General features: G+C 41.0%; 1 protein-coding gene and 1 pseudogene across 4 annotated transcripts in view; one reads left to right on the top strand and one right to left on the bottom strand.

Moving 5' to 3' along the window:
• The window catches only part of LOC149312325 (metabotropic glutamate receptor 8), a 627813-nt gene that overhangs the window by 287416 nt on the left and 318865 nt on the right, over positions 1-21532 (bottom strand). The window lies entirely within an intron of this gene.
• Positions 456-1596, top strand: LOC149312326 (nitric oxide synthase-interacting protein pseudogene; annotated as a pseudogene).

Raw genomic sequence — 21532 nt, forward strand, 5'->3', positions numbered from 1 at the left:
GTCATTTCCAAGTTATGATGACCCTAAGGCAAACCTATCATGGGGTTTTCTTGGCAAGATTTCATAGAATCATAGAATCATAGAGTTGGAAGAGAAGACAAGGGCCATCCAGTCCAACCCCCTGCCATGCAGGAAATCACAATCAAAGCATACCCGACAGATGGCCATCAAGTCTCTGTTTAAAGACCCCACTATGCTCTGAGGGAGTGTGTTCCACTGTCAAACAGCTCTTACTGTCAGAAAATTCCTATAATATTGAGGTGAAATCTCTGTTCCTGGAGCTTGCATCTATTGTTCCGTGTTCTAATCTCTGGAGAAGCAGAAAACAAGCTTGCTCCATCCTCAGTGTGACACCCCTTCAAATACTTAAACATGTGACCCCTGATGGATATCTGTATGAAAAAGAAGCTATCCTAGAGTACATTCTGCATCAGAAAAAAGAGATTGCTTGGCAGATGAAGGCCTATGACAGGGGTAGGCAATCTTTTTGAGCCGGGGGCCGGGTTGCTGTCCCTCAGACAACTGGGGGGCCGAAGCCAAAAAATAAATAATTAAATGATTTTTTAAAAAATTAAATATATAAATAAACCAGGACAAATGTAGGACAAAATTTTCAAATGGAAAACACTTTTTTTAAAAAAATGGAGGACACGCGAAAAAAATTGCTGATTTTTTTAAAAATGTTAATATAAATGCATGTTTCTGAGGCTTCTATAGACAAAGGCCCCGGCGGCAATCGGCGGCAGGACTGGGCTGGGGCCGGTCCCAAGGCCTCGCTGGGCCGCATCCGGCCCGCGGGCCGCAGGTTGCCTACCCCTGGCCTATGAGAAGCAGAAGAAAGAGAAAAAGGCGGAGATGGCAGAGTTGAGCAAGGCTGCCAAAGAATCCAAGGTGAAGAGCTTCCTGGACAAAGAACTAAGCATCGTCAGCAAGCCTCTCAACCCTTTTGATCATACATCAGGAGATTCTGAACCTGGACCCAGCAGTGAAGACAAAGACAAAGACAAAAAACTGCCCAGCTTCTGGATCCCTTCACTGACCCCTGAGGCCAAGACCAAAGTCATCCCAAAGCCAGACAAGTGTGTGTATTGTCCCATGAGCAGGAAGCCCCTGAAGCTGAAGGACCTGATTCCAGTGCATTTCACCTCTGTTGACCCTAGTGTGGATCGTGTAGGGCTTATCAACCGGCAGGACCGCTATGTCTGTACAGTCACACGAGACATGCTTGGAAACTCTGTCCCTTATGCTGTACTCCGTCCATCAGGCTCTGTGGTCACTCTGGAGTGTGTGGAGAAACTCATCAAGAAGGACATGGTTGATCCAATGAATGGGGAGAAGCTGACTGAAAAGGATATAATTGTCCTACAGCGGGGTGGCACAGGATTTGCAGGTTCAGGTGTGGAACTGGAGGCCAAGAAAGCCCGTCCAGTTATGCAAGCTTAACACTCTCAGACAACTGTCCTCTCAGAGGAGGTAGTTTTGCCTTTTCGTCCTGGTGATGATCTGCTACCCTCAAACAGCATATTGTGCATATAAACTGAAAGAGATAGCAATATTGTAGTCTTTGTAATTTTTGTAAATAAATGCTGTTTTTGTGTAAAAAAAAAAAGACCCCTGGTGGCGCAGTGCTTAAATGCCTGTACTGCAGCCATTCACTCAAAACCACAAGGTTGCGAGTTCAAGACCAGCAAAGGGCCCAAGCTTGACTCAGGCTTGCATCCTTCCGAGGTCGCTAAAATGAGTACCCAGACTGTTGGGGGGCAAATTAGCTTACTTGCTAATTTGCTTACTTGCTGTTCACCACTATGATCTTTGGAATAGTGGTATATAAATAAAACAATTATTATTATTATTATTATTATTATTATTATTATTATTATTATTAAACAGGGCTGTCATATCACCCCTTAACCATTTCTTCTCCAGGCTAAACGTAGCCAACTCCCTAAGTCTTTCCTCATAAGGCATGGTTTCCAGACCCTTCACCATTTTAGTTGCCCTCCTCTGGACACGCTCCAAGTTGTTAACTTCCTTTTTTAATTGTCGTGCCCAGAACTGAACACAGTATTCTAGGTGAGGCCTGACCAAAGTATAATACAGTGGCACTATTTACTTCCCTCAATCTAGACACTATACTTCTATTGATGCAGCCTAAAATTTCATTGGCCTTTTTAGCTGCAGCGTCACACTGTTGACTCATATTCATCTTGTGGTCTATTCGGACTCCTAGATCCCTTTCACACGTAGTCTCATTGAGTCAGGTGTCCCTCATCCCATATCTATGCATTTCATTTTTATATTGTAAGTGCAGTACCATACATTTCTCTGTCTTGAAATTAATTTTGTTAGCTTTGGCCCAGCTTTCTAATCTATTAAGGTCATTTTGAATTTTGATCCTGTCCTCTGGAGTATTAGCTATTCCTCCTAATATGTCACCTGCAAATTTGATAAGCATGCCCTCTATTCCTTCATCTAAGTCACTGATAAAGATGTTGAATAGTACTGGGCCCAGGACAGAGACCTGTGGCACCCTTCTGGTCACTTATCTCCAAGATGAAGATGTGCCATTGCTGAGCATGCTTTGGGTTCGACCGGTCAATCAATTACAAACCCATTTAACAATTGCCTTGTCTTACCCACATTTTACTAACTTGTTTGCAAGAATGTCATGGGGAACCTTGTCAAAGATTTGTTCAGAATAGGCATGCCATTGTCTTCCCCTGAGGTTGAGAAAGTGTGACTTTCACAAGATCACCCAGTGCGTTCTCTGGCTGAGCTGGGAATCAAATCTTGGTCTCCGGAGCCATAGTCCAAAGCTCAAACCATTACAACATGCTGGATCTGCATGGTATTGTGCTTACATTATTACTTTGCAAGAGTGGCCTGCATATCAGTGGAGCAGTGAATTTTCTCAAGCTTTAAGTCCAACCTGTAAAGAAGTTATTCAAGGTGCTGAAATTACCCCAAACCAGATTCAGCAACTCTGGTAGCTCTTTTAAAGGTCAAACTAAAACCTGGAGTGCATACACCATCACAGTGACATGGAAGACAGCAGCCACCAAAGCTTTGAAATGTACTGCAAGCCTCCCAGATCTCAGAATTTTAAGTTATAGAAGTTAAAAATGAGTCACAGGAGGTGCCAGTCTGATATTTTAGTCAAAAATATGAAATCCAGTGAAACTCCTGCTGACAATCGAATTTAATGCCATTTTTTATTTTGCTGTATTGTCTTTTGCTTCAACCATTCATGGTGTACCAACTGAAAACAAATTGCCAAAAAGAAGAGTTAACTGACTTTCCAAAACAGACCCATTAATGATTACATGAAACAGTCCTAAATTATAAAATAGAACAGTCTCCTTAAGGAAAGCCTTTGTTTTTTTAAAAAAAATCCAGTATTTTACTCCTTATTTCCAAACTCTGTTATGTCTATATAAGTCAATTAGATCTGTCAGACAGACTTTATTCTACAGTATCAACTACTGACAACATTGGAGTTCACTTGGGAAAACTCAAGGGAAATTTCCAGATTGTTGCTCACAGTAAGAACTCTGATATTCCAGCGAATGACTTCTAACAAATAGGTTCAGTCATTCAAAGAAATCAACAGATAGAACATGACCAGTGGTTTGTTTCTGAGATAAACCTCACTTTCCTCTTTAGACGCCTATATTTATATTTATATTTTCTAGCTATATTGTGAAAACATGTTAACAAATTTGTCTGAGGGGAAATCCCATGTGATACCCACCATCTTTGATGTTAATTTGATTAAGAGATTTTATTACAAATACTTATTAGATAAATTAACTAATTTGCTGTTGCTGATGTTGTTGTTGTGTGTGTTCAACTTGTTTTCAATTTATGCCGACCCTAAGGCAAACCTACCACAGGGTTTCTTGGCATGTTTATTCAGAGAGGGATTGCCATTGCCATCCCCTGAGGCTGAGAGACTATGACTTGACCAAGGTCACCCCATGGGTTTCTATGGTCAAAAGGAGATTTGAATTCTGGTCTCCAGAGTTCATAGTCCATAGTCCAACACTCATACCATTATATCATGCTGGCTCTATAACTAATTAATTAAGAAGCAATTCTTACTTAATTTCCTTCAGATTTTAACACAGATTAATCCAGATTTCTATTCTATTAGATTCTGCTTCATCATTCTCAACCGATGCCCTGCCTTCCAGTATCCATTATGATTTCTTGACCACTAAGCATGAGGAGTACCCATTGGGCTGATGGGGCTGAGTCTTCCCATTGGAGATTTATTTAAATGTGTATATGTGTGTGTGTACATGCGCACACACCTAGTAGTTTTTGGATCCCTCAAGTTTGTTAGTTATCTCCATCTTCAACATTTCAGCCATTTTGCTCTGTAAGAAACAGAACTCTCATCCAAAACAACCGAAATAGAATGATGTTGTTTGTGTTCTATTCTCTCCCTACATCTTCAAAAGAAAGTCCAGTTTGTTCAGCAGATTTCAAAAGAGCCCAAAAACCTTGTTGCTTCAAATATAGTCTTTAAAAGAGAATGCTCCTGTCCAAAAGTCGGAGAGCAGGTGCTCTTTGTGCATTTTGCCTAGTTTTGGTTACGTGATTTAATCACTTCTAGTTAACACTTAGCATATAGGACAAGACAATGTGGCCATGATGTTGCATATCACAGTCAGTGAACCATATCCACAGATTCTTTATCCATGGATTTAACCATCCATGGCTTGAAAATATTCAAAAAAATGTAAATTCAAAAAAGAAAACCTTGATTTTGTCATTTTATAGACCATTTTACTACACAATTGCATTTAATGGGACTTGAGCATCTGTGGATTTTGGTATTCACGGGGACCCCTGGAGCCAAATCCTAGTCCACCAAAAGCCAACTGTACTAGTTAAATGCAGATAGCATCAGCACATTATTCTGATCTTGGAAGCATTAAGATGTCCTCTCAGCCCACTGTGTCAGATCTCAGATAGTATTTACAAACTGAATCCAGTTGATTAGTTCAAAGTAAAGATTAAGTCAATTAATTTTGAAAGGTGAGTCAACAATTATGTAAGTTCCAGTGATACAATAGCTTTACTCTTAGCACTAATAACATGATTCAGTCCTCAGGTAGCAGGAAAAGAAATCATAAAGAAAGGGAGGGAGGGGGGAGGGACGGAGGGAATTAAAACCCACCATGGAAAGCCTTTTCTGTGTTTTGTGATCATTGTGTCTCCCCTGCCAGTTTTTTGTGCACATAAAATATATGTTTTTATTGTGTATACAATATATGTGTATATCTCATTTATTTCATCTCTAGTATTTTTACTCCATTTACATGGACATCTATTGTTGACTGCCCCATAACAAGATATTGTACCCATGTTGTTACCACGGCTTCTATTATTCACTCACAAATCTGCAAGACATTATGTAGAACATTAATGACAAAGCCCTTGCCAATTCATGCCATTTCTGAGGCAGGAAAAACATCTCAAATGCTTACTAAAAGAGGAAAAAATCTGTTTAATAACTATTATTAAAACCAAAAGTGTTAATTTATCATTTTAATGCTGGTAAACATCACTTAAATGTTGCATGTGCTGATTAATTTCAGGAATGGATTCAAGCCATGACAATGAAGGTGAACAGAAGCACATTAATGCTTCTCCATAGAATAAAACAAAGATGAATGTATATTCTCAGATGGTGAATTCCCATCAGACGCACAGTGCATACCATTCTTTGGAAGATGGTTTGACAGTTAAGCAAAAATAAAACTGATATAAATCTGTAGTGTTGGTTTCTCCTCAGAAGCAATAAAAACATATAATAATTCTATGAAAGGTGTATCTTCTTAGCTCCTGCTAAGGTGTTTCATCTAAAGATTAGGGATGTGTGAGCCATCTGCTTTTGCCCTCAGATTCAATAGGCTTGTTTCAGTCCACACTTCCTGGATTCACCTTGGAGCAGACACCTTAGAGCAGACACAAAGTGCTCTTCAGAATCCGCATGTTTAACAGATGGTTTGGACATGTCTGCAAAGTGTGCATAGAAAAATGCATGTATTTCAAATATGTACAAGACTGTGCTTAAAGATGATCATTCTAGTTGATAGTAAGAATGCATTAAAGCAATGCATACAATGTAAAATATGAATACAAATGTGCACATATGAAAAATATAAGCAAAGGAAGGGATTAATCATAATCCCTTCTTCCCCAGCTTTAGTCTCCAATGGAACAGGCATGGGCCAGAAATGGATGAGAAAAAAGATGAGAAGATTCATAGACATGGACTTCACAGATGAACACATCTCTAGCAAAGACAGATTATAAAATTTACCCCAACAGAGACAGTCTGAGCCTAATAAGGAGCTTCTTTGTTGTATTGGTTGAACTTAAGGATGGAGCAGTTTGACAATGAGCCTAAGGGTTCGTGGGTGTGCTTGTTCTCACTGGAGATCTTCAAGCAGAGGCTTCAGAGCAATCTTTTTGGTATGTTGTTGCTCTGGGGTTGTTGTTGTTGTTTTGGGCCTTCAAACTGTTTCTGACTTATGGTGACCCTAAGGTGAACTTATCATGGACTTTCTTGCCGAGATTTGTTCAGAGGAGGTTTCTATTGCCTTGCCCTGAGACTGAGAACATGTGACTTTTCCCCTGAGTATCTTGCACTAAACAGATGTTGAAGTACATTACCTGAAACACCCTTCCAGGTTTACTTCATTGTTATAGTATAATTCACTGAAAGCTTTTACCAGAGATGTGAAAGAAATAGTTTTGTCTAAGAGCAAATAAACTACCACCATACCTGGAAACTTATCTAACAAGTTTAATACTGACGATTGCTAAAATTTCGTGAGACGTATGACATAATAAAATATAAGCACAAGGATTCTTACTAGGGATGAAATCCTTCAAAGGGAGTTGCCTTCATGGGTCAAAAGGCCTGGCTTCCCCCCAGCCTTGCATTGTCTAAATTAGACAACACAGGCCAAAATACCCGGGGCAGGATTAGCGCAAATCCTGCCTGTCCTGACACAGATTCAGAGGATCCAACCTGATCACAGGGTAAATAGTGTTTACCCTGGGGTAATTAAACCCTGGTTTTGCATGGAGTTTCTAAGAAACTCTGCAGCAAAACTTTGCTGTTCAGATGCCTTCCCCCCCCCTCTATGCTCCTTGCGACTGAGAAGACCCCCCCCCCCCCCAGTCACCACATCTGACACAGAAACTGGGTGCCTGGCCATGTTAGTGCAGCCAGGTAACCCATTACCACTTTAGAAGCCATAACTGGGGAGCTTCTCAGTCAGATTGATGGCCACCATCCACCTTTCCCTGTGTCAGCACAGAGACCAACCTGGGTAAGCACTGGGGCTAAGAAAGCATGGGCTCAGCCTGTGCTGTCCTTGTCCATCTTCTCAGGCCCTAAATTTCTTCTCAAAGATAGCAACAAATAATTTCAGAAATTTTCATCCCATTACAATAAAGTCTTTGAAAATCACAAAGCTTTTGCAATGTATTTGCAGTTTGGGACTTATTCTGCACAATATTCACAAGTGGTTGTTTTGCACTGAATACAGCATTTTCTGTGTAGAAAATAATCCAATGTAGAAATATTAATTCCTGCTCACAAAATGTTGTTTTCTGTGCAAATCAACCATGTACAATTTTTGTGCAGAAGAAAGCACAAATTGCAATATTTTCTACACAGGACGCAACATTTTCTGTGTGGAAAATAATAGTTTGACACAGAGAAATTAATGTACAAAAAATGCAGAAAAAACATCAAGGTGTCTGTGAAAAACCTGAAATAGGGGAGAATCAAGAAAGATTGTGAGGGTCAAATTCCCAACACTGGGTGGTGGGGAACACCATCAGGTCAGCCATCAGTTAGCAAGATGACTTCTCTCTTTGCAGTCAATTCCTACTAGGTCTCCAGTGCTTTGTTGCCAACCTTTCAACATAATAATACATTCTATTTATGTGATGCTTTGCATTTTGAAAGCTGTTAAGAACTATTAATTGGTCCAGTCAACATGACCCAAGGGAGTAAGGAAAGATGGCTTTGGTGTGATTGACTCAGCTTGTATGTATGCTACCAGCTGCTCTGTGTCTGGAGTCACATAAATCTAGGATGTAAGAGAGTGAAATCAGCCCCGCTACACTTTATGTTTGGGACTGGATACATCCAGGATAAGGCCTGCCTTGTTTTCTACCTGAAGCAAACATTTAATGAGCACTCCCAGATAAGACACTGCCTGATGTATGTACATCTCCATGCTGTAAAAAGCAATTTACCTTATCCTATCCTCAAATTTCCACATCGTTCATCTTTTTTATTAGAGCTCTATAAATTTGTTGCCACTTATATAACCTTAAAAGGAATAGATACATTTCAGTTTGACTGCAGCAACTCTACATATCTGATAATGGTATCTATAAAATATAAGTGATAACTACAGAGCAGCCAACAGGTCCTATCAGCAAGACCGGGTTTATATCTCCTATTACATTTCAGCCAGCCTGCTGCAATATGCACTTTGCTAGACCACTTGAATACAAGTAGCCTTTACATAGAGAGAAAATGTGGATTGGACAGGTTTCTCTCAACAGAAGTGTGGGTTTCTGTATTGGTTAAAAAAAAAAGGGGGGGGGAGAAGCTTTGGTTAAACTGGCCTTAGATTGCTCCTAGCAGGTGCTCTCAGGTCTCTTTGACTTAGAAAAGAGGAGGCTTCACTATGAATGAAATCCAGAATGAAAAAAAAGAGGCATCTTAACCTATGACTACCTATTGAAATTAAGACATTCTGAATTGATCTCGGAAGCTAAGAAAGCTTCTCAAAATTCATGGAACATGATTCCACTTGTCTATGTAACACTGAAGTTTGGGTAGTCAAACTTTGCACAAATTGAAGCTAGTTGGTCATTGTCAAGGGAACACCTATGTATACTGTGATGTGGTAAATCAGATACAAGGTTACCGGAATATGGATCACCATAGCCATGCTATCTTTGTCTATGAATAGTCACAATCGGAGGACCATAAAACCTGTGCCACCAAAGCCACCAGAAACTTCAAAGTAAAACACTGGATCAAAGAATACCCCCTGACTCTATCCCTAAGTTTTCAGTGGTTTAACACCATACAGAATAGGTTGCATTAATTTACCACACTTGAGAGCCAGCTACCTATACCCCTTCTACTTTGTCATGATTTAACTTACCATTCATCAAGCTATTTCTCATCTGGCAGGGCCTCATCCGAAAACGAATGACATCTCTGTCTGTATCCCTAGTAGTGAAACTGGGTTATAGTATGGATGTTATAGGCCTAATACTATAAAAATGACAGATTCTGACTTATCTTAGAAGTTAAAACAGGGTCAATCCAGCTTAGTACTTTGATGGGAGACTGTCAATGAGTACCAAGTGCTGTAGGGTACATTTCTGAGGAAGCAACTGGCAAAACCTCCTCTGAACATTGCTTGCCTAAGAAAACTCTATAAAATTAATGGGATCACCATAGGTCAGCAGAAATCTGAAGGCACACACACACACACACACACACACACACATATATACACACACACAAATGAAAGTTGTATTGACAAGAACTGTTTGAGTGGCGGGGGTAGGGAGAACCACAACTTTATTGATAGCAGCTGAAAAGACTTGCTCTAGCATACAGCAAGGATCCAAGCATAAGTTGTGCCCAGTGTAGAATGGCAAGCCATCAAACCAGCTTGACTGCAAGAGAAGACCTGGAGTGATATAAATGGGATTCCACATGGACAGAAGACCATAATTCTCTGTCACCAAGTAAGGGGGTGGAGTTCACAGTTTCTGAACTGGATGTATCCCTGAATATCTCATGAACAGATTCCTTAACAGGATTTTCAGACTGGGAGCAATACACACATAGTTCCACTTTCCCACGAAATGGCTCTTGTCCCAAGCCAAAACTGCCTTATATTGTGACAAAGGATAAAGCAATGTAGGAAGAGAAGGTTTTTTTTCTACCAGCAACAAACCCACTGAGGGAGGGACAGTAGGATGGTAATCTGAAGCTAAATGAAATAGAAGCCAGGGGATGGACCCAGCTAAGAAGTTTCTTCTCCATGTCCATGGGAATGAACCTACCTGTCCCCAAGCCACCTGTGCCAGTAACTGATTGTCCATGTGGCCTGTCATCCTAGAAAAGCCCATGAAATCATACGGACTCCCAGGAAAAGCCATCCAAGGAGGAACATGGACCCTTGAAATACCTTCACAGGCTACAAACAAAATCCTCAAGGAAATCTGGAGGCCTGTGCCTTCTGAAACTGTTCCTTAAGGGACAGTCACTGCACTCAATGATACCATGACTGATGGTATCAAAACCCACTGAGAGGTCAGGAAGATCCAATAGGGCTGTATCATCCCATCTATCTCCTCACAGAAGTCATTCAACAGGTCAGCCAAGAATGATTTAGTGCCAAGCATGGCCTGAATCCAGTTTAAAATTGATTCTGGCAAGTACCATTGGCATAAAGTTGTCTTATCACTCCTCAGCCTACAATTTGTGCTTAACCTCTCACAAAATTATTTTCATTTATTAAGGGCGGGATACATACCGCCATTTAGTACGTATAGAATACGTACTAGGGTTAGGAAGGGGCGGTGCTTCCGCACCCCCCTAACCCTAGTACGTATCCTATACGTACAAGATGGCGGCGCCCCTTTCACATGGGCGCCGCCATCTTTGCGTATCGGACGCTGAGCGTCCGTACGCGTCGCGCCGCTTGTGACGTAGTGAGCGCGCCCCTGGCGCCTCGCTACGTCGCAAACGTGACGGTAAAAGAAGCTCCATTTTGGAGCTTCTTTTTCGGTCCGCGCGGGAGTCGGGCCGTCTGAAGGCTCCGGCTCCCCCGCGGACCTACTGGCGGCGGTGGCAGACCGCCGCAAAGCGGCGGTCTGTACCCCGCCACAGTTACCCAACTTTTCAACCAAAAGCTGAGAGAAATTAAAATATAATATAAAAAGCAATTAAAACATTAATTGGTGGTGCTGAATGAGACAGAGACTTTACCCTCAAGCTCACAGTGTTACCATATCAAGATATGCTTGATAGTGTCACAGCAGGGGTGAGCTGTGTGCAGGCATTTCCTGCCAGCTGAAATAAGGCTGATCTTCTCTTTGGCTATTCTTGTTGGTATAGAAAACAGGTATAAACAAATAAATACAAATACCTGCATATTTCTTTGCAAGAAACAGTATGACTGGGGTGCTTATATAATGTACCTTGTCTTCATTGTTTGTATTAGAAAAAATAGAAAGAAAATAAAGAAATAAATGTTTCACTGTGATTTTATCATTACAGCGTCAATTTTGCAGATACAGTTCCCACTAACTACTCTTTACTATTTCCTTAACTGTTTGCAAGAGCTTGTACCTCATGCCCAAAGAATAAGGAAGAGAGAAAGTGATGCTTGAATTAACATGCCAGAAATGATCTTCCATAAATAGCAAATGTTTCCTATGGCTAAACATCACAACAAAACAGCTCAATATACACAGAATAAAGTTTACAAATAGGGCACACCTCCTAAATGATTCTGCTTCCGAGAAAAGTCCTAAACTCATGAAAAATTAAGACATATGCAACATTTTTTCATTGTCTAGTTTCAACTGTCCTACTACACACTTTATTAATTGATTTAGATTTTATATGTCAAAGTATAGGCAATCTGTTGTACATTTTTAATCTAATTGCAAGTCATTTTGGTTTTATTTATTTTTTAAAATGTCAATATGTATTTTAAATATGCCAAAGCAACAGCTCACCCTTCCTTAAACTCTCCACTACCAGCAGCTTTTCTATCAGGCAGCAGCAGGAAACATGGCAAGCCCTTCCATATGATCTACTGAAAGACCAGCTGTATCAGGTTCCTTTCGCCCGTATAAACCTAGAACCCTTTCACACTGCACAATTATTGCACTATTCCACCTTAACTGCCATGCCAATATCCTGTAGAATGCTAGGGTTTGTAATATGAGGAAACAGTAGACCTTCCTCACACTGGCTGAGAATTTTAAATACCCCTCCCTAAATGTGAATTCCAAGATTCCATGGTACTTAATGTGAAATAGAATGTAATAATTGAATAACATGCAATGGTCCTTGGCTGTGAGCATTCCACAAGGCTACAGCAGAGGAATATATGGGAAACGAGAATGTTCCATTGGCTCTGCCAAAAAAAGTAAGTCTATCACTGTCACCTGGCAGCAACCAATTCTATCAGGCTGCCTCAGACAGAAACATGGAGAAAATGTCAATTCCATCCACTCTGCTGAGTTATTGTTGTCAACTGCTATCAAGTTGACTTTGACTTATGGTGATCCCATGAATGAGAGATCTCCAATCACCCTGACATCAGTGGCCCTGCTTAGGTCTTACAGACTCAGGGCCATGGCTCCAGTGGTTGAGTCTATCCATCTGGAATGTGGTCTTCCTCTTTTCCTACTTCCTTCTATCTTGCAAAGCAATATGGTCTTTTCTACCAAGTTATGTTTTCTCACATCTTGACTTCTAGGGAGAGTTCAGGCTTGGTTTGCTCTTTGTTTGCTGTTTGTATTCTGCGCTGCTGTTGTTATTGCTGTTGTTGTTGTGTGCCTTCAAGTCATTTTGAACTTATGGAAATCCTAAGGCAAACTTATCATGGGGTTTTCTTGGCAGAATTTGCTCAGAGGAAGTTTCCCACTGCCTTCCTCTGAGGCTGAGGTCACCCAGGATGTTTCATGGCTGAGCAGGGAATTGAATCCTGGTCTCCTGAGTCATAGTCCAACACTCAAACCACTACACTATGTTGGCTCTCTTGATTTGCTCTTTTGTTGTTGTTAATTGCCTTTGCGTCAATCTCGACCCATGGCGACCCTGCTGATGAGACATCTCCAGGCCCCCCATTCTCTGCTGCTCTGCCCAGCTCCTGCAAACTAATATTCGTGGTCTCTTTAATAAAGTTCATCCATCTAGCATATGGCCTTCCTTTCTTTCTACTTCCTTTTATCTTTCCCAACATTATTGATTTTTCCAACGATTCATGCTTTCTCATGATGTGTCCAAAGTAAGACAGTCTAAATTTTGTCATCTTGATTTCTAGGGATATTTCTGGCTTGATCTGCTCTAGTACCCATTTGTTTGTCTTTTTGGCTGTCCATGGAATCCTCGTCACTCTTCTCCAACACCACACCTCAAATGAGTTGATTTTCCTCCTATCTTCGTTCTTAACTGTCCAGCTCTCACATTCAAACATGGTAAGAGGGAATTCAATGGCTTGCATGGTTCTGACTTTTGTGCTGAGTTGTATGTCTTTGCATTTCAGGATCTTTTCTACTTCTTTCATAGCATCACTCCCCTTTCTTAATCTTCCTCTGATTTCCTGGCTGCAGTCCCTGTTCTGATCAATGTTTGATCCCAGATATGAGAATTCTTTTACTATTTCTATTTCCTCATTGTCTAGTTTAAATGTGTGTAAGGTGTCTGTGGTCGTTATTTTGTTTTCTTTATATTCAACCGTAATTCCCATTTATTTGTCTTTTTAGCATTCCACAGAGTCTGCAGAACTCTTCTCCAGCAGCACATTTCAAATGAGCAGATTTTCTTCCTATCCATTTTCTTTACTGTCCAGCTTTCATACCCATACATAGAAATGGGAAGTATAATGCCATGGGCAACCTTAACATATCTTTGTATGTCAGGATCTTGCTTGTTCCTTCATAGCTGCCCCTCCAAGTCCTAGTCTTGTTTTGATTTCTTGCCTGCAGTCTCCATTCTGATTAATGACTTGGACTTTATCACACATGAGGAATTTCTCTTAATTTCGAATGAAAAGAAAATGGGGCCAGAATGCATTCATGTGAATTCGAATTGCGTTCGAACTGGCTTCCCATTGCCCGAAAATAGCTTGCCATTGCCCGAATTTGCGTGTGGTAGTCTATCACGCAATAATGTTAAACCCCATGATTGCATTTGGACTGACTTCCCATTGCCCAAATTTGCGTGTGGTAGTCTATCATGCAATAACGTTAAACCCCATGGTTACGTTTGGATTGCCATTGGATTATACTTCCAATTTCCCTTGTCTGATAAACTCCTTAGTCAAGGTATGGAAAATCTTGAACTATTTCAATGTCTTCATTACATCCTTTAAAGTTATGCAAATCATCTGTGGTCCTTCAAAGAGTTGGAAGAGACTTCAGGGCCATCTTGTCCAACCCCCTGCCATGCAGGATTGTACACTCAAAGCCCCCCAACAGATGGCAATCCAGACTCTGTTTAAAAACCTTCAAAGAGGAAACTTCATCACACTCTGAGGCAGCTTTACACTGTGAAACTGCTCTCAGTCATTATTTGGTTTTCTTAATATTTAACCATAAACCCACCTTTTCTCTTTCTTCCTTTACTTTCTTCAGTAGTTGTTCCAAGTCTTTGCTATTTTCTGTTAGTAGTATGGTGTCACCTGCATATCTTAAATTGTTTTAGTCCCTTCCTCCAATTTCTTTGGTTGTTTCCTCCCCTACTGAGAGCCCTCTCTTTATATATTGTTCCCATTCCAGCTGGCCATTAAGAACTGTCATTGGACTTGAAGAACCATTGCATAAATTTGCTTAAGAACGGGTGACAGTGGTTTATTTCCCCCCCCCCCCCATTCCCTTTCTCTCCTACCTCCCCTCTTTATGTCAAGGAGTGTCACTTTTTTAAACTGATGAAGTATTACATTGCCCTAGAAGTGTTAAGCTGAAGATCAGGATAAAAATGGTTTTAGTAAATAAATAAGATCAACAAGATTTGTAAATAATGCACTTCTAAAGCAGGATTGTAGAATCTCACCTCCCACACCCTGTTCAGATATCATTTTTCAGAAGTGGCTACTGATCCTTGTATACCCAGAGTAGCATCCTCCATACATAGCAGGAAGTTAATGGCAAGTTTGGGGCAATCTATATTTTGCAGGGATGTTTTTGTTTTTGTTTTAATCGAGGAGGGGAGGGAAAACAAGCACAAAACAGTTGCATGTTCAGTAGCCACAAAACAGAGTTATTTGACATAGAAAACTTAGGGATGGCTGAGGGGAGGTGGTCTGAGAGATTAAGGGTGTTTCTGTGAGAGAGCCAGGATAGTTTAGTGGTTTGAGCATTGGACTATGACCCTGGAGACCACTGTTTGATTCTGTGCTTGGCCATGAAATCATGTGGTCAGCCTCAGAGGAAGGCAATTGCAAAGCTTCTTTGAACAAATCTTGCTAAGAAACCCCCATGATAGGGTCTCCTTAGGGTCACCATAAATCAGAAACTACTTGGAGGTAAACAACCACAGCTTCTTTTGGCCTCCAACCACATTCCAACTCTTCAACTCATTCTCTTGGTCATGGTCTTGACCTAGTTCTTGCTGCAAACTGTGCCATTTCTGACTACCTGGCACTTGACTTTCCACTATCTGATCATCACTTAATCTCCTTTGCTCTCACTTATACTCCACCTCCTCGTCATACCATTTTCGTAACCTTCAGTCTGTTGAATCTAACCATCTTGGTCAGAACCTGGATTCATCTCTCTCTTCCCTAAATCTTGGGGATTCTGCTGATTCAGCAATGTCTTTATTTAACTCCACTCTTTCCTCGACTCTTGACCATTTTGCCCCTGTCTCTGTACGCACTTCTTCCTCTAAGACTAGGCCTCAGTCCTGGCTTACTCCCATTGTTAAGTTTTTCCGGTCCTGCTCTAGAGCGGCTGAACGTCTGGAGAAAGTCTAAACAGCGGCCTGATTTTATCCATTTCAAATTTGTTCTTTCTTCCTTCTCACGTGCCCTGTCTATGGCAAACAAAATTATTACAAATCATTGATCTCTGCCAATGAGAGGCGCCTGCAGAGCTTGTTCTCCACCTTCAACTCTTTGCTTAAACCTCCCTCTCCTCCTGTCTCTTCATCATTCTCTCCTAATGACTTTGCTAATTATTTCATCTCTAAGATTACCACTATTCGCTCTGAGATAGTCCCTGCCCATTCTTCTTCTGCTCATAATCTTATATCGCCCTCGCCTAACAAATTTTCTGCGTTTCCTCCTGCTTCTTTGGATGAACTCTCTACACTTCTGAACTCTTGCAAACCTGCAACTTGTTCTCTTGACCCAATTCCTACTCGTTTTCTAATCTCTATAGCTCCTTCTTTTCTGCCCTCGCTTCTCCATATCTTCAATCTCTCTCTCTCTACAGGCTCCTTCCCTTCGGACTTCAAACATGCTCTCATTTCCCCTATTCTGAAAAAACCTTCTCCTGACCCCTCCTCTTTGTCTAGCTATCATCCGATTTCTCTTCTTCCCTTTCTTTCTAAGGTTTTGGAACGGGTTGTTTATTCTTGCTGTCTTGAGTTTCTTGAAGCCAACTCCATTCTTGATCCCTTTCAGTCTGGCTTCCGCCCACGGCATTCTACAGAGACAGCCCTCACCAAGATCTCAAACGATCTTTTACTGGCCAAGGCAAATGGCCTTTACTCTGTTGTCATCCTTCTTGATCTGTCTGCAGCCTTTGACACTGTTGATCACTCTCTTCTAGTTGATATACCTTCTGACCTTCGGTTCTCAGACTCTGTTCTCGACTGGTTTCAATTTTATTTGTCTGGCAGATCTTTTGCAGTGGTTGCTGGCGGTCAGACTTCTTCTCCTGTTCCCTTATCTGTTGGAGTTCCCCAGGGCTCTGTTCTGGGTCCCCTTCTGCTTTCTCTCTACACAATGTCCTTAGGTAAACTCATTAGCTCTTTTGGTTTTTCCTACCATCTGTATGCCGATGACACCCAGTTGTATCTTTCCACCCCCGACCTTTCTCCAAGGCTTGAACAGCAAGTTTCATCATGTCTCACAGCTGTCTCACAGTGGATGCGCCATCGGCATTTGAAGCTCAACATGTCCAAGAAAGAGCTTCTTGTCTTTCCTCCTAAGCCCACCCTTCAACACTGCTTTTCTGTCTCTGTGGACAACATTTCTATTCAACCAGTACAGCAAACCCGCAGTCTTGGTTTTATCTTTGATTCTTCTCCGTCATGTATCAGGTCCAGACCACAGCCAAGGCTTGTAGATTCTTTTTGTACAATATTGCTAAAATCCGACCATATCTCTCTGCCTCTACTGCCAAGATCCTGGTCCATGCCCCAGTGGTCTCACGACTTGATTACAGTAATGTCCTCCTGGCTGGGCTTCCTCTTTCTCACCTCCGTCCTTTAATCTCTGTCCAGCATTCAGCTGCACGCATTATCACATCCGCCCACCGCTCTGACCACATCTCTCCTGTGTTGGCATCCCTTCACTGGCTCCCCCTCCCTTTCCGCATTCAGTATAAGCTCCTGCTGTTGACATTTAAAGCCCTCCATGGACTGGCCCCTCCTTACTTATCAGACCTTCTTTCTCCTCACCTTCCCACCAGGGCCCTCCGTTCTGGTAGTCAAGGTCTGCTGTCCCAGCCCAGGATTTCCTCTGCCCCATCTCAGATCCACCCCTTTTCACTTGCTGCCCCTCACTCCTGGAACCTTCTTCCCCCGCAAGCAAGGGCCATCACTTCTTTAACCAGGTTCAAAACAGAGTTGAAGACCATCCTGTTCAGAGCAGCATTCCCAGGCATTGCATAATTGTTGCTTGCTATTTGATGTTCTTTTGTTGCCTGTTTTATCGAACCATTTCTTGTATTGCTATGTACTTTATATGTATTAGCCTACTAGCCCCACCACCTTTCCCTTCTCCTTTTATGTCATGTCTTTTTAGATTGTAAGTCTGAGGGCAGGGAACTGTCTAATTAAAAAGATTGTATGTACAGCACTGTGTACATTTACAGTGCTTTATAAATAAAGGTTAATAATAATAATAATAATAATAATAATAATAATAATAATAACTGTAGAAAAGCAAGAGGCTTTGAAACAGTACTGATCAGCTAAAAGAACAAGCTAGCTGACAATGAATAAATAAATTAAAGAAAGGTTAGGCAAAGCAAGGAAGGCAACAAGTCCTATCTCTGTATCTGTTCCTCCATTTTTCTCTTCTAACAACTTCTAAAACACAGGTGAGCTACAAACAACACATGTCTGCATCCTCTCCAAAAATGCAAGAATGAAGCAGGGAAACTGAACAATCAAAACTTCACCTCAAAGCACCCTTGGTCCCTTCTGTATGCAAGTAGTATGTCCTGTCACTGGACTATGGCTTCCACAAAATGTTATTTTTGGTCTAGAGAAGGGACTCATTCAAAGTTCTGCAAAAACAGGACTAGATGATGATGAATGGACTGCAAGTTTAACCAAAATTCACCAACAATTTTTCCATCAGCAAAAAAGCTATTTGTGTATAGGGTCTGCATCTCGGAAACTGCATTTCTTTTGTTAATCTTTGATCTCATAAACTATTTATTTTTATAGCACAGCTCTGAAATTTGGAAACAGTAATCTTTCTTTTTGGGTAAAGATTATATTATTGCATTGTATGTGTGTATGTGTGTGTACTCTTTATTAGCCTTTGATGGCTTAAAGAAAAAGCATGATAGGGTTACAAGTCAATGTTAAAAAGCAAAATAAATAAATGAAAAATTAATCATCCTGAGCTTTACTAAAGGAACTTTGTACACAGCTGCTGTTGGCTTTTTCTTCTTCTTTATAAGTACTAATGTGAAAATGTGCTGCAACATTATATCTCACAGCAAAGCTTTCCAAGTAGAAACTCATTCTGCCACAGCCACATCTGTCAATCAATATGCTTCATCACTGCCTTGTCACATGTGCCATGTGTCTCAAAATTGATAACTTTATGGTTGCTCACTGAGCCATGGATCTTGGTTGTCGACCCCGCTTGACAGTAGAGAATGGACCATTAGGTAGTCATATGTTTCATTTTATTTATACCATATGGGCTTACTTGTGGTGGATCATTTTAGTAGTTAGGAATAGTTTCTGCTCATCAAGGTACCCAGAGCTACTTAAAATAAAATAAAATGCATACAATAATTCAGTTACTTTTAAAAAATAGTGTCATACAAATAACACTATTAACACAAAAAGGCAAAGAAGAAGAAGAAGAAGAAGACCCAAAGGAAGTTTGTATCTGAGAGAAGAGTTATAATCATGGTTTACAAGATTCTGCAGTTTGAGCCTAGTACCAAAAGGATGTTGTGACTCCAGTCTCATATCCCCATCCCTGTAATTCCTCTGTGGTACATAGATATAAGCAATTGCTTTGTTTATGCAGCTTTTAATTCCCCAGTTGTATGTTGTTGTATATCCAACATGGAATCCAGAAACAGGGTTGGACTTGAGTCTGAGAGAAATAGCTCCATCATAAACTCACTGGAACAATGATATCTTTCATTGTCTGTTTTCTGTCAGTAAAGCAGCATTCTGCATTGGACTATCATGAAAATAATGTGATAATGGCGGGTTACAAACTGCCATAAAGTACGTATTCACTACGTATTAGGGTTAGGAAGGGGCGGTGCTTCTGCACCCCCCTAACCCTAGTACGTAGTGAATATGTACAATATGGCGGCGGCCGTTCCACACACTGAAGTAGCGGACGCTGTGCGTCTGCACATCGCGCAGCACTTATGATGTGGCGAGTGCGCCATTGGCGTCTCGCGGCGTCATAACTGCACTGCAGGAAGAAGCTCCATTTTGGAGCTTCTTTTTTGCTCTGCGTGGGAGTCGCGCGGTTTGGCTGCTGCGGCTCCCTCGCGGAGCAAACAGCAGCGCCAGCAGACCACCGCAAAGTGGCGGTCTGTAACGCACCAATGTCATGTTTTGTAATCCACTTTATTTCTGAAAATGCACTGGCATTGGTCAACAGTCTCAAACCATGTATAAAAGCAAATGTTATATCTTTGGTGTACAGTAGAGGTAGAGACCATGTTGTCCTCCATGTGTTGTTGCATTGCAAATCCCATCAGCCTTAGCCAATGGTGGTGGATAGGGTGGATAGTGGGAAGTGCAGTCCAATGGCATCTGGAGGACCACATGTTCCCCATTCCTGGTGTAAAATATTTGGTTCACTCTTGAACGTGATAAATTTCAGTGCATCAAATTATGTTTCTGCAACTATACCAAAGCAAAACAATAACACAAAAGCAAAATCTAAATAATAGCGTATTGAACTGAATGAGCCATTTAAAAACTAGGAATAGGTTGGCCACCTAGACATGGAGGATGCTTATCCTGAAAAAGTCTGCAAAGCATGAATACTCTAGTGGAAGCCAATGCTGGGAGGTGGCATATGGCTTGGACATAAAGGGTGCCCCCCACTCAAATGGCAGCTTCACCAAATCCTTTCAATCTCCATACCCCCTTCTGCCCTCTGTGTCCCATCACACACTGTTCCAGTGGGTCTCTCTGTTCAAGAGAAGCTGAATGAATAATTGATAACTGGATGTTGGAAAAATCAATGTTTCTTGTTATAGCAAGACACAAACACAGAGATAGACAGTCATCCTCCTCACCCCTTCCAACCCGTACAATAATGGAATAGCAAACTTATACTGGATGGAAAAAACATTTTAGTTCCAACTTGTAGTCTCTGTTTGTACTCAGTCCTGATGATTAGCTTTCCACTCCAGGTCCAAATGTCCTACCTGCAAAGGAGGAGAAGGCACCACAGAATGCAGTGCTTTTAATAAAAATGTACAAAATTAGCAAATAAAAGTTTAAAATGAATATAAATTCATTTCATATGGTTTCTTTACAGTTATATGATATCAACTGTATTTTATTAGGTACTCAGTTGTATTTTTCTGAGGAACTTATCTTTGTTAAAATGCCTTGCTGGCTTGAAATATACTTATAGAATACTGAGCAAGACAAGTGCTTAAAATTGTAGTTTACTAGCCAGAAGCCCTTGACTGAATCTACATTTAAATTATTCCTTTCATTTGTCTATTGTGCTGAAGCGAAGGGAAATGAAGGGGAAAAATCCCTTTCAACATTTGCATTGTATCCTCAAGAAACCCATTGACTAACATGTTTACTGTTCCCCCCCCCCCCCCCCGCTGAGAAATAAATGCGCCCTGAGCTCTGGAAACAAGTGTTGTCTGCTGCTGCTCCTAGGAAAAAGAACTTTAGAAGAATCCATCCTATCCCCATATTTGCAGCATTTCCAGTCTTTTGTAATAATGGAAGAACCCATTATTACAATGAAAGCTGAAAGCGCTTTTCAGCTCACTTTCATGTGAAAGTGATTTCACGTGAAAGTGATAGTGAAAGGGATCACTATCCCCATCCCCGTGTAAAAAATTCCTTTGACAAGCTGCTAAGTAGACAAATTTCTCATAGAGGAACAGCAAACATGGTGCTACTCAATATGTTTCTTAGTCATGCTCAAAATAAAAGACATTTTTGAATTCTTCCTGGACCGAAGGTTGAAATGTAGGACAAGTCCTGGAAAAGGAGAATGTCCGGTCATCCTGGTCCTTTCACACTACAAAATTAGGCTTCTGTGATACAGTGTTAATTTCCATGGCAATATCTTCCTGGGACCTGCAG

Source organism: Sceloporus occidentalis, unplaced genomic scaffold (genome assembly GCF_023333645.1).
Source record: "Sceloporus occidentalis isolate IW3139 unplaced genomic scaffold, rSceOcc1.0.p SCAF_5, whole genome shotgun sequence".
Lineage (NCBI taxonomy): Eukaryota > Metazoa > Chordata > Lepidosauria > Squamata > Phrynosomatidae > Sceloporus > Sceloporus occidentalis.